The sequence below is a fragment of the Mirounga leonina genome, unplaced genomic scaffold (genome assembly GCF_011800145.1).
Source record: "Mirounga leonina isolate KUSES-001 unplaced genomic scaffold, KU_Mleo_1.0 Mir_173, whole genome shotgun sequence".
Lineage (NCBI taxonomy): Eukaryota > Metazoa > Chordata > Mammalia > Carnivora > Phocidae > Mirounga > Mirounga leonina.
The window spans coordinates 441,427-451,706 of NW_023270447.1; positions in this window are offsets into that span (position 1 = coordinate 441,427).

The following is a 10,280-nucleotide window of genomic DNA, read 5'->3' on the forward strand; positions in this document are numbered from 1 at the left end:
AAACATATCTGAAATATATATTAAAAAATTTCTACAGCTCAATAATATAAAACAAATGACCTGACAGAAAGGATCAAAAGATTTGAACAGACACTGCAGTAAAGAAGGTTTATGAATTTTAAGAATGGGCACATGAAAAGGTGCTAAGCATCATTACTTATTAGAGAAATAAAATCTAAAAATAGAATAAGATGCAACAGGACACCTAGTAGAATAACTAAAATTTAAGAGGCTTACAATACCAAGTGTTGGTGAATATGTGGAGATGACTAGAATGTTCATATGCTCCTGGTGAGATTGTAAAGTGGCTCAACCAGTTTGGTAGCTTCTTACAAGATTAAAAAGTCATTTTCCATATGACCCAGCAATTCTATTTCTAGGTATTTAGCCAAGAAAAAGGAAATCATAGGTGCACACAGACTGGTTCAAATGTTCATAACAGCTTAATTCAAAATAGCCAAAAACTGGGAAGAAGTCCAAATGTCTACAGACAAGAGAAAGGATTAAACAAATTGCACTACAACCGGTCGATGGACTATCACTCAGCAATCAAAAGGAGTAAACTACTGATCCTTCCAGCAATAGGGAGGATTCTCAACATTACCCTGAGTGAAAGAAGTCAGACACAGAAGAGTTCATACTGTATGATTCCATATATATGAAATCCTGGGAAATACAAACATACAATCTATGTTTGTAGGGTTGCCTGGAGCCCAGGTATGAGGGGCGGGGGGAAGGGTAGCCAGGGACAGGGCACAAGGGAACTTTGGAGCGGATGAAAATGTTCTGTATCTTGATCAGGGTGGTGGTATACAAATGTGTCAAACCTCATCAAAATGTCCATTTAAAATGGGTGCGTTTGGAGCGCCTGGGTGGTTTAGTGGGTTAAGCGTCTGCTTTGGGCTAGGGTCACGATCCCAGGGCCCCGGAGTCCATCCCAGCGTTCTGGGATCGAGTCCCGCATCTGGCTCCCTGCTCAGCGGGGAGTCGGCTTCTCCCTCTCCCCCTGCCCCCCCCCCCCGCTTGTGTTCTCTCGCGCTCTCTCTCTCAAATAAATTAATAAAATCTTTTTTTAAAAATTAAGGAAGCGCAGCATTCCATTGGGCTTTACCTTTTGTACCCCTCCATTTGCTCCCACAGGGCCCGGGGCCTCTGTCTGAGACTTTCTCCGAGTGCCACAGGGCCCGTCCTCCAGAGTGACCCAAGAGTTAACACGGCCACTGAGCAGGCAGAGAGGGCACAAGTTCGGTCCCAAAGGCAGGCCGGAGGAGGGGATGGGCGGCGAGGGGCGGGGGGCCGAGGCCAAGCCGGCCGCATGGGGTGTTGCGCCGCCAACCGCGCAGGGCCAGGCCTCTCAACGACACGCGCCGCCGCCCGCCAGCTCTGGCCACCACCGCGCGGGGGCGGGATGCGCCCAGCGGACTCGGAGAGCCTGTCCCCGCGGCGGGGACCCCGCCCTCGCGTCCCAGAGGCCTCGGGATGGCACCGTGGCGTCCCGAGACCTGGATGCACCCGGCTCGGCGGGACCGGCTGCAGGCCACCGGCCCCGCGGGCAGGCAGGAGCCCGGCAGGCGAACCGCCTAAGGGGGGCCGCGGTCGGAAAGGAGATGCTTCCCTGGGGGGAGCACCCCGCCCGGGAGGTGACCCGCTCTGGCTGGTCGACCCGCTAATCGGCGTCGGGGCTCACTCGGGACGCGACTCCGCGGCTCGGAATCGCCTAGAGCTTTCGGGCACGCTGCGCCCCACTCCTGCCCCACTGAGGCGCGTCTTCCAGACGCCCCCCAAGTCTGCGCGCTCCAGGGCTCCCGCGGCGCCACCGCCGAGACCTTCCCCATCCCGCCGCGGCTGCCCGCACTGCTCACCGCGGAGACGCGCCTCCCTCCCCCCGTCCGGCACACATCCCAACACACATCCCAACACACCCACACACACACCCCTACACCCCGACCCCCCACTTCACCTCCGCTCCTTCTCCCTCTGGAACATCTAACTAATGTCTTCAATTGTAACCGTTTCCTTGTAAACTTAATTAAAAGATTTAACTGTAAAGATTGTTGATGTTCAATAGGCTTACTAAGCAGCTTAATGTTTAAAAATCAGCAATTGAAAGCAAACTATGTTTGCACATCTCCTTGGCTGGTGGCCGGCGTCCTAGCGCGCACCTGGGAGCTGGCAAGGAGCGCGAAAGAGACCTCGCCGCGTGGGAGCGACCTCGACCTTCCAGCCTTGAAGATTGTCCCAGGTATCAGTCCCAAGGAGAAAAATTCAGCGCTCTTATCCTCAGGGCCATGGCCATCAAGGCCTCCTGTTTTCGTCTTAGGCAGAGAGGGAGCCCTTAGGGAGGGTGCAAAGCGGGACTTGGGGCAGCTTCCGTTGCTCCTGCAATTCGTTGTCTGCAGGAGCTCTGAGAGGCCCCGACAGCCCTCGTTTGGCCAGCTACCAACAGCTTTTCAGCGTCCACCTCCCAACCCTCGTCAAAAAACAGGAGATGCTCCATCACGTGCCTCCCGGGGCTCCGACCAGGCTCTGGCTGGAATAGATCAAGCTGGGTCTGGGAATCCATGTGCATAAAAAGAAGCGAAAGAGAAACGTAACCGTGTGCTAGAGTGAAAGAGAGACCAACGTCCCAAACCTGCTGCAAGCCCAAAGGCCCACCCTAAATAGCCTGTCCCTCCTAGGCAGTGTGGCCTCCCCTCTTGACCGCCAATTCCTAGGTATCTGGTCCCCTGCAGTTGCCACAGTCCATCTCCAAACTCATCCTCTAGCCTTTCCTTGCAATTAGCCAAATTTTGAATGATGGCCCCTTAAAACATCAGTAACCCAAAGTACCAATGCGTGCTTAGTAAATGTATCCTTTTGTCTGTATACTGCCCAGAAGGTGATTCCAGTGGAGGGGTTACGGGCTTTGGGGAGGGCAGCAGGTCGGGATGCTGGGTTCTCAAACTGCGCAGAGGCAGTCACCTGTCTGGTGCATGGGTGGGGTGCGGGCACTCACTCCTGATTGTGGGAGAGAAAAAAGGCAAACATCCGTTAGGGAATGGAGAGAGATCTCAGAGCTTGATAATATCTCCATCTTCCTTCCTCCTCCCTCCTCCCTCTGGACCCCCAGGCAACCACTGCTTTTTGCTCAAGGCCTTACTACTTCTTTTATGGATTATTGCCAAGCTACTAACTGGTTTCTCTGTCTGTATATTCACCCCAGCATCTGGCCTGACAGTCCTATCTCTAATGTGGCAACCTGCTTCTGCCCTAGCCTAGGACCTTGCGAGTTTCTCTGTTGTCATGAGACACAACTCAGACTACGCGGCAGCCAGCTTCTTTCTGAGCTCACCCTTGGTCAATTTTCAGCCTCGTCTCTCAGGGTCTCTCCTTACCTCTTATATTCCAGCCACAGCTAGCTACTTACTTGAACTCATCTCAAGCCTTCCTCCTTTATAAATGCTTTCCCCTTGGCCTTTGTAGACATGACACACAGACACACATAGACACACAGACACACACACTTTTTACTTGGCTGATTCCCATTCACCTTTAAAGACTTGGTCCTCAGGATGCCTTCCTTATGCTGGGTTTAGTTTCTTTTCTTTTTTCTTTTTTTTTTTTTTAAGATTTTATTTATTTATTCATGAGAGACAGAGAGAGAGAGGCAGAGGGAGAAGCAGGCTCCCAAGGAGCAGGAAGCCCGATGCGGAACTCGATCCCAGGACCCTGAGATCATGACCTGAGCCGAAGGCAGACGCTTAACCATCTGAGCCACCCAGGCGCCCGTTTAGTTTCTTTTCTAAATAGTTTCTACTATAGCACAGAGAATACACATCTATCATGACACTTATTACCCAGTTCATCCCTCAACCCCTCCCATCTTTTCTAAGCATTAACGGTAAAGCATTTGGACTCTGGGCAGCTCAGTCCTGGAGGAGATGGCCAGAACACAATCCATGTGTGTTGCAAGAATATGAGCTTTCGGGCACACCCGGGTGGCTCAGTCGGTTGAGCCACTGACTTTCTGTTTCAGCTGAGATCATGATCTCATGGGTTTGGGGATCCAGCCTGGGATAAGGCTCCTGCTCAGCGGGGAGTCTGCTTGTAGATTCTCTCCCTCTGCCCCGCCTCCGGCTCTCTCTCTCTCTCAAATAAATGAATAAATCTAAAATATATATATATATATATATATATATATATATATATGAGCTTTAGAGCTGAGCAGATGTGGGTTCAAACCCTATTTGGCTTTTTTTTTTTTTTTTAAGATTTTATTTATTTACTTGAGAGAGAGAATGAGACAGAGAGAGAGAGAGCATGAGATGGGGGAGGATCAGAGGGAGAAGCAGACTCCCTGCTGAGCAGGGAGCCCGATGCGGGACTCGATCCCGGGACTCCAGGATCATGACCTGAGCCGAAGGCAGTCGCCCAACCAACTGAGCCACCCAGGCACCCTGGCTTTTTTATCCTGTGTGATCTCTGGCAAATTACTTAACCTCTCTGCGTTTAGAGTCCTTGTCTGTAAAATCATAATAGTAATACCCACCTTATGGAATTGTTGTGAGGATTAAATGAGACAATTCACATAAAAAATGTCTGCCCCTCAATTCTCACTTAGCATGTGCTTTTTCCTGGTCCTGAATTCCCAGCCAGTGAGACAGTTAATGAAGGCCCTCAGACTTTTTTCCCTTTCTGAGCTTTTGCATCTGTACATTGCTATCAATAACATGTCACAGGGTCTTGTGGAGATTAACTGATTCAAGGTTATGTGAAGCCAGTTTATTGAATTATAATGTTGTGGTAGGACTCAAGCAGGAAACACTTTTTTTAAAGAGTGGGGAGGGGCAGAAGGAGAGAGAGAGAGAGAGAAAGAGAGAGAACCCCAAGCAGATTCCATGCCCGATGTGTGAGCCCGACGGGGGGCTCAACCTCACAACCCTCAGATCATGACCTGGGCTGAAATGAAGAGTTGGAGGCACTGACTGAGCCACCCAGGTACTCTAAGTAGAAAACGTTTTAGTTTTTTCTTTTCTTTTTTTTTTTTTTAAGATTTTATTTATTTGAGAGAGAGTGAGAGAGAGAGAGAGTGCACAAGAATGGGGGAGGGGCAGAAGGAGAGGGAGAGAAGCAGACTCCACAGCTGAGCAGGGAGCCCGATGCAGGACTCCATTCTAGGATCCTGGGATCATGACCTAAGCTGAAGGCAGAAGTTTAATGAACGGACTGAGCCACCCAGGCACCCCAGAAACACTTTTATTCTTTATCATGCCTTCACCTTTAACCTCAACATGTGGACTCATTTTTGTGGTTCTGGATGAAATCTTGGGCAACTTCTGTGTATTTTTCTGGTTGCTTTCAGGTAGTAAATAGTCCTGGTCACTTTCATGAGTGAGAAAAGAGAAGGAAGTAATTGGTTAGCATTTACATTAACACACTCATATTAATGTAAGGAAGAAATACTTGTAAACACTACAGTCTTCATTGCTATATCTGGTCATGTGGTCAAAGCTAGTGTTTTTAACTGATTCTCTAGTATTCTTTCCATATTCTCTTTGCTTTCAGCAAACACCTCACCTAATACAATCACTTAAAAATATCAATATTAACATGTTTTAACCTAGGCAGATAAGTTATTTTCAAAACCAGAAGAGCCCACAGTTGAGGGTCTGGAAAGCAAACATTTCCCTAGTGGGTCACTAGGAGTAACAATGGGAGGAGGCATTCCCATTTTAACCCCTTGATTTTCAGATTCATGATCCTGGCTATGGAAGAAACCAGCACTATATATTGGTTGATCACTGGGGGGGGGGGGGGGGGGGGCATATACAGCATTCTGGGGGACATTACCCTGCCCAGTGTTGGCACTCAACTCGTGTTGTCACTGAGTGTCCAAAAGATCGTTCTACCTTTCCTTCAGGCCATTTAGTTTAAGGTGATCAGGCACATTGTAATTCTATGAATTCTGTGAATTCTATGATCATGAGCCCATTACCATGTTTCATTTGCTGCTAAATGAGTTCCTTGGTCAGAAGCTATACTTAGTGGAATACCATGACAATAAATAAGATATTCTATAAGTCTCTGGATGGTGCTTTTGGCCGAAGCATGTGAACAGGGAAGGAAACTCCATGTCCACAGTAAGTATCTACTTGTGAGAAGAAGCACTGCCCCTTCCATTATGGAAGAGTTCCAATATAACCGACCTATCACCAGGCGGCTGGCTGCTCACCCTGGAAAATGGGCAGGGAAAGAATATGGCATCTTGATGTCTTGACTATTAAGAGCCTCCTCCAATGAGGTTGCACTTTGGGGAACACTCAAGTAAGATACGAATATTTTCACACTTTGTGTCAGTTCAGAATGGTTCAGCCACCTACCTCTTCCCCATCATCTGTATCACCAAGTTCCCAAATACAGTCCCTCCAAGACTCTGAACTAAAAGTCAAACCTTTAGCCATAGCATACACACACCCTTTCTTTAGGGTCTATCTATACCTCTGGCCATCTCTCCTTCCAGGCAAAATGAGCAATTATGTGTACCACTCAAATTTCTGCATACTGGGAAGACTTAAGAGTCCCCTCTGAGTGGGGCAGTAGTGAGTCAGCTCTTCACCTTCAGGTAGTACCCAAAATAATTCAAATCATGCAGAACCAACTCATCCGTGCAGAACCATCAGTAAAGCAGGGCAGCCTTTTTTTGTTCCTCAGTCAACTGGTCATAGAGAACTTCTTGTGAGACCATAGGCGTGGGTTGAGAAAGAGGAGGCAGTTTAGTAGAAGTAAGAGCCATGGGAATCTGAGGCACTTGTTCATGCAACTCCTTTTGCCTTTAAGCCTTGCTCAAGTCCAATCATGTATACGTACCTTTTCCACCGATAAGGGAATGCTGCTGTGAATGCTCATCTTTATGGCTTTGTGGCCAAAGAACACCCTGTTTATGATGGGCAGCTCAGGTCATCGGTAACATGGTGATTCACAGTCAAACATTCAATCTCTAGTAGCATCCAATAAATGCTGGAAGCTATCAAAAGGAAACTAGTTATCTGAAGAGAAAGGCATAGTTTGATCTGTAACCCTAAGGGTTTACTCTGATTCATCTTCAGAGGCTACCAAGGGCTCTACACAGTGTCTGTGGCTCCATATGGTACCAGACACTTCAAGCACCATCGGATGTGACAGTCAGTATGGCCCAAGGGGCGGATAAGTTGGTACAGCAGCCTATACTTTTTTTGCAGAGACTTCTCTTGTTCTGGATCCTGCTCAAAGCTGGAAGACTTTTGACTTTTCTGACAAATTAGTGAGAGCAGCATGCCCAAATGAAGAACATGTTATTTTTGAAATCCAAAGAGGCCCACTAAGCATTGTACCTCTTCCTTACTGGTAGGAGAAGCCAAAGGCAGCAACTTGTCTTTCATCTGAGCAGAGATGTTTTGTCATGTTCCCCAGTCACCAGGCTCCTGGAAAATTTACCAGGGTGGCAAGCTCCCTAATTTCTGTAGGATTTATTTCACACCATCCTGCATGCATGGGTCTTACCAAAGTGTCTAGAGTACTCGCTAATTCCCACTCACCAGGTCCATCCAGCACGATGACAAAGCCCTGAGGAAGGAGAGTGAAGGTGTATGGCTGGCCCTACCAGTTGAAAGTAAAATGCTTCTGGTGATCTTTACTAACAGGTGTAAAGAAACGACATTTGCCAGGCCAATAGCTGAATAACAGGTGCAAGGGATGTCTTTGCTTCACTAGAGAAATCATGTCTGGAATAGAAGCTGAAATTGAGTCAGCCTAATTAAGTTTATGACAATCCACTGTTATTCCCCCAAATCCATCTGTATGCCACACAGGACAAACAGGTGAGTTGAAAGAGGATAATCACCATTCCTACATCCTTCAAGTTCTGACGGTGATGTTCATCTCTGCAATCTCTCCAGGAACGATATTGCTTTGGGCTTACCATTTTGGTAGGTACAGGCCATTCTAGAGGCTTCTTCTTGACGTATCCCACCATTATAGCCCTCATTGCATGTGTTAGTGAACCAATATGGGGTGGAAATGGAAGCGGTTCTTCTCATACCTATCTCTAATGATTCATTAGCAAAATGCTACTTCTCGCTCCTAAAGCCTTGGGCACCGCTGGTTTAGAGGTATTCATTCCCAAGACAAGAATGTCTCCAGCAGGGGACACCAAAATGATTCCATTAAAATGGAAGTAGAGACTGCCACCTGGCTACTTTGAGTTCGGTTTTCAGAAATCTCAACCCTGCAGCTACAGGAAATACAGGTTTATTTTAAGGCAATCACAGAACAATCCTGCTCCCTTACCTATGTCTTGAGTTGGGAATTTAAAGCCCTGAGCTCATAGTTTTCTTTCACCACGTTCTTGAGTGCACTTGGAAGCAGCCGACTAACCCTATTGTATTCTTTATCTCCATTATATTGTTCAGTGGTAGCAACTACTTGGTCACCCAGAGCCTTACCTTCTATAGGTATTTGATTCCAGGTGAGTTTAGGTGACAATTAATGTACCTGTCTTGCCACTGTGTGCCATAGTCACGTGTCACCTTTACCCTTGGCAATAGGGTCATTAATGCCTTTAAATCTAACCGTATTAACTCAAGATTCCTATCCTTAAGGTTCTATTCCTCCGGAATCATTTCTACTACCTGTAATGTATTTGAGATTGATTTGATAATGACACTAATAGTGTTAACCAGGGTTTGATCAGGAAAGGAGAAACAGTAGCAGTATTGTGTAATAAGGGATTTATTAGAGGAATAAGGCCTTCTACATTTTTGGAGAAACTGGGGAAATATGCAGCTGAATGGAGAAGCTGGAGGATCAGAGAAAAGATACTAATCAGCCTTCTGAAATCAGGCATGTCCAGTTGTTAGAGCAGGATCTAGAGAGTTGGTGGAGTTTACATGGAAGGCTGTTGCCTCTGTATCTGGAGGTTGGCCTGGGGTTGCTGTTGGTCAGAAGGGCTGAGATTTGCTAAGAAAAGCTTGATATGAGGTCACCTGGGTGGCTCATTCAGTTAAGCATCCAACTCTTGATCTCAGCTCAGGTCTTGATCTCGGGGTCATGAGTCCAAGCCCCGCTTTGGGCCTCACGCTGAGCATGGAGCCTACTTTAAAAAAAAAAGAGAGAAAGAAAAAGGAAAAGTTTGATGGGGAGTGAGGGAAAGTGCGTATATAGCCTGGGACCTGCTGGCACCTCTAACCATGACAACCTTCAGGGAATAATTGCCACTGATGTACTTCTCTGCCTTCTAACTTCAGCACTCTAAGGAAGAGAATTCTGGGAAATACAGTTTCAGCTTACCCAAATCAACACAGTACAAAACCACCACATGCCATGTATTAGCTGCCTGATAGTGAGCAAACTGTTTCATGTCTATGAGTTTCTCTAAGTCTCTTTTCCATCTCAGGATTTGGGCATTGTCTTCTGCAACACTGTCACCAGTTTTCTGGAAGATGCCCTGTTGCTGGTATGTCCCACTTATGGGCACTACCTTCTCCCACTGGCCATCTAGGACTCCCTCTCAGCCCCAGGACTTGTGGCAGTCTTTGCCAGTTGGGGCTACCTCTCCCTTCCAGGCAGCCTTCTTGGGCAGTCCACACAGGCCCTCAGAAAACAGGCAAACATCTGTGCTCCACTAAAATCTGGATGTGCAGCTTGCTCCCAAGAGAGTTCTCTGGGCTCACTATCCAGGCCAGGAAACCGTAGCCACTGGCTTCCAGATCATTTTCAGGCCTGAGTCCCTCTGTGCCCCACTGTCCAATCGATTCAAGTCAAGCTCTTGGAGTTCTTTTCTGCAATCCCCCTAAGTAGGGTATAGTAAGAAAGAATCAACACCTAACCTTCCCCTTGGCTGGGAGAGGGAGGAGTGGCAACCTTCTCCAGACAGATTTTCACTACCACCTGTTTTTCCACTTGAACTCTCTTATACAGTCTGGACGTGGGTAATGGACTATTGATCACCCCTTTTCCAAATCTGCAGAAATAGTCCACCATCTTGATTTAGAATGTGGTGGTAGTGGAGAACAGTTGATACCTGTCTTTCTTTCCCTGACCTTTGGGCCCTCTGCCCAAATTTTGAGATGGGAAATGTTCCATTTAACATACTGTTACCTATAGAAAGAGCCTAACACAGTGCTTGACACAAGACAGACATTCACTAACAGAGGTGACGGTGGATGGTCAAACATGTGAATCAATCCCACCTTCGAAATGGTTGGAACCCTCTCCCCCTAAGCCAGACTGAAAAGGAGTTTGTACCCTCATGTAAGGCTTAAAAG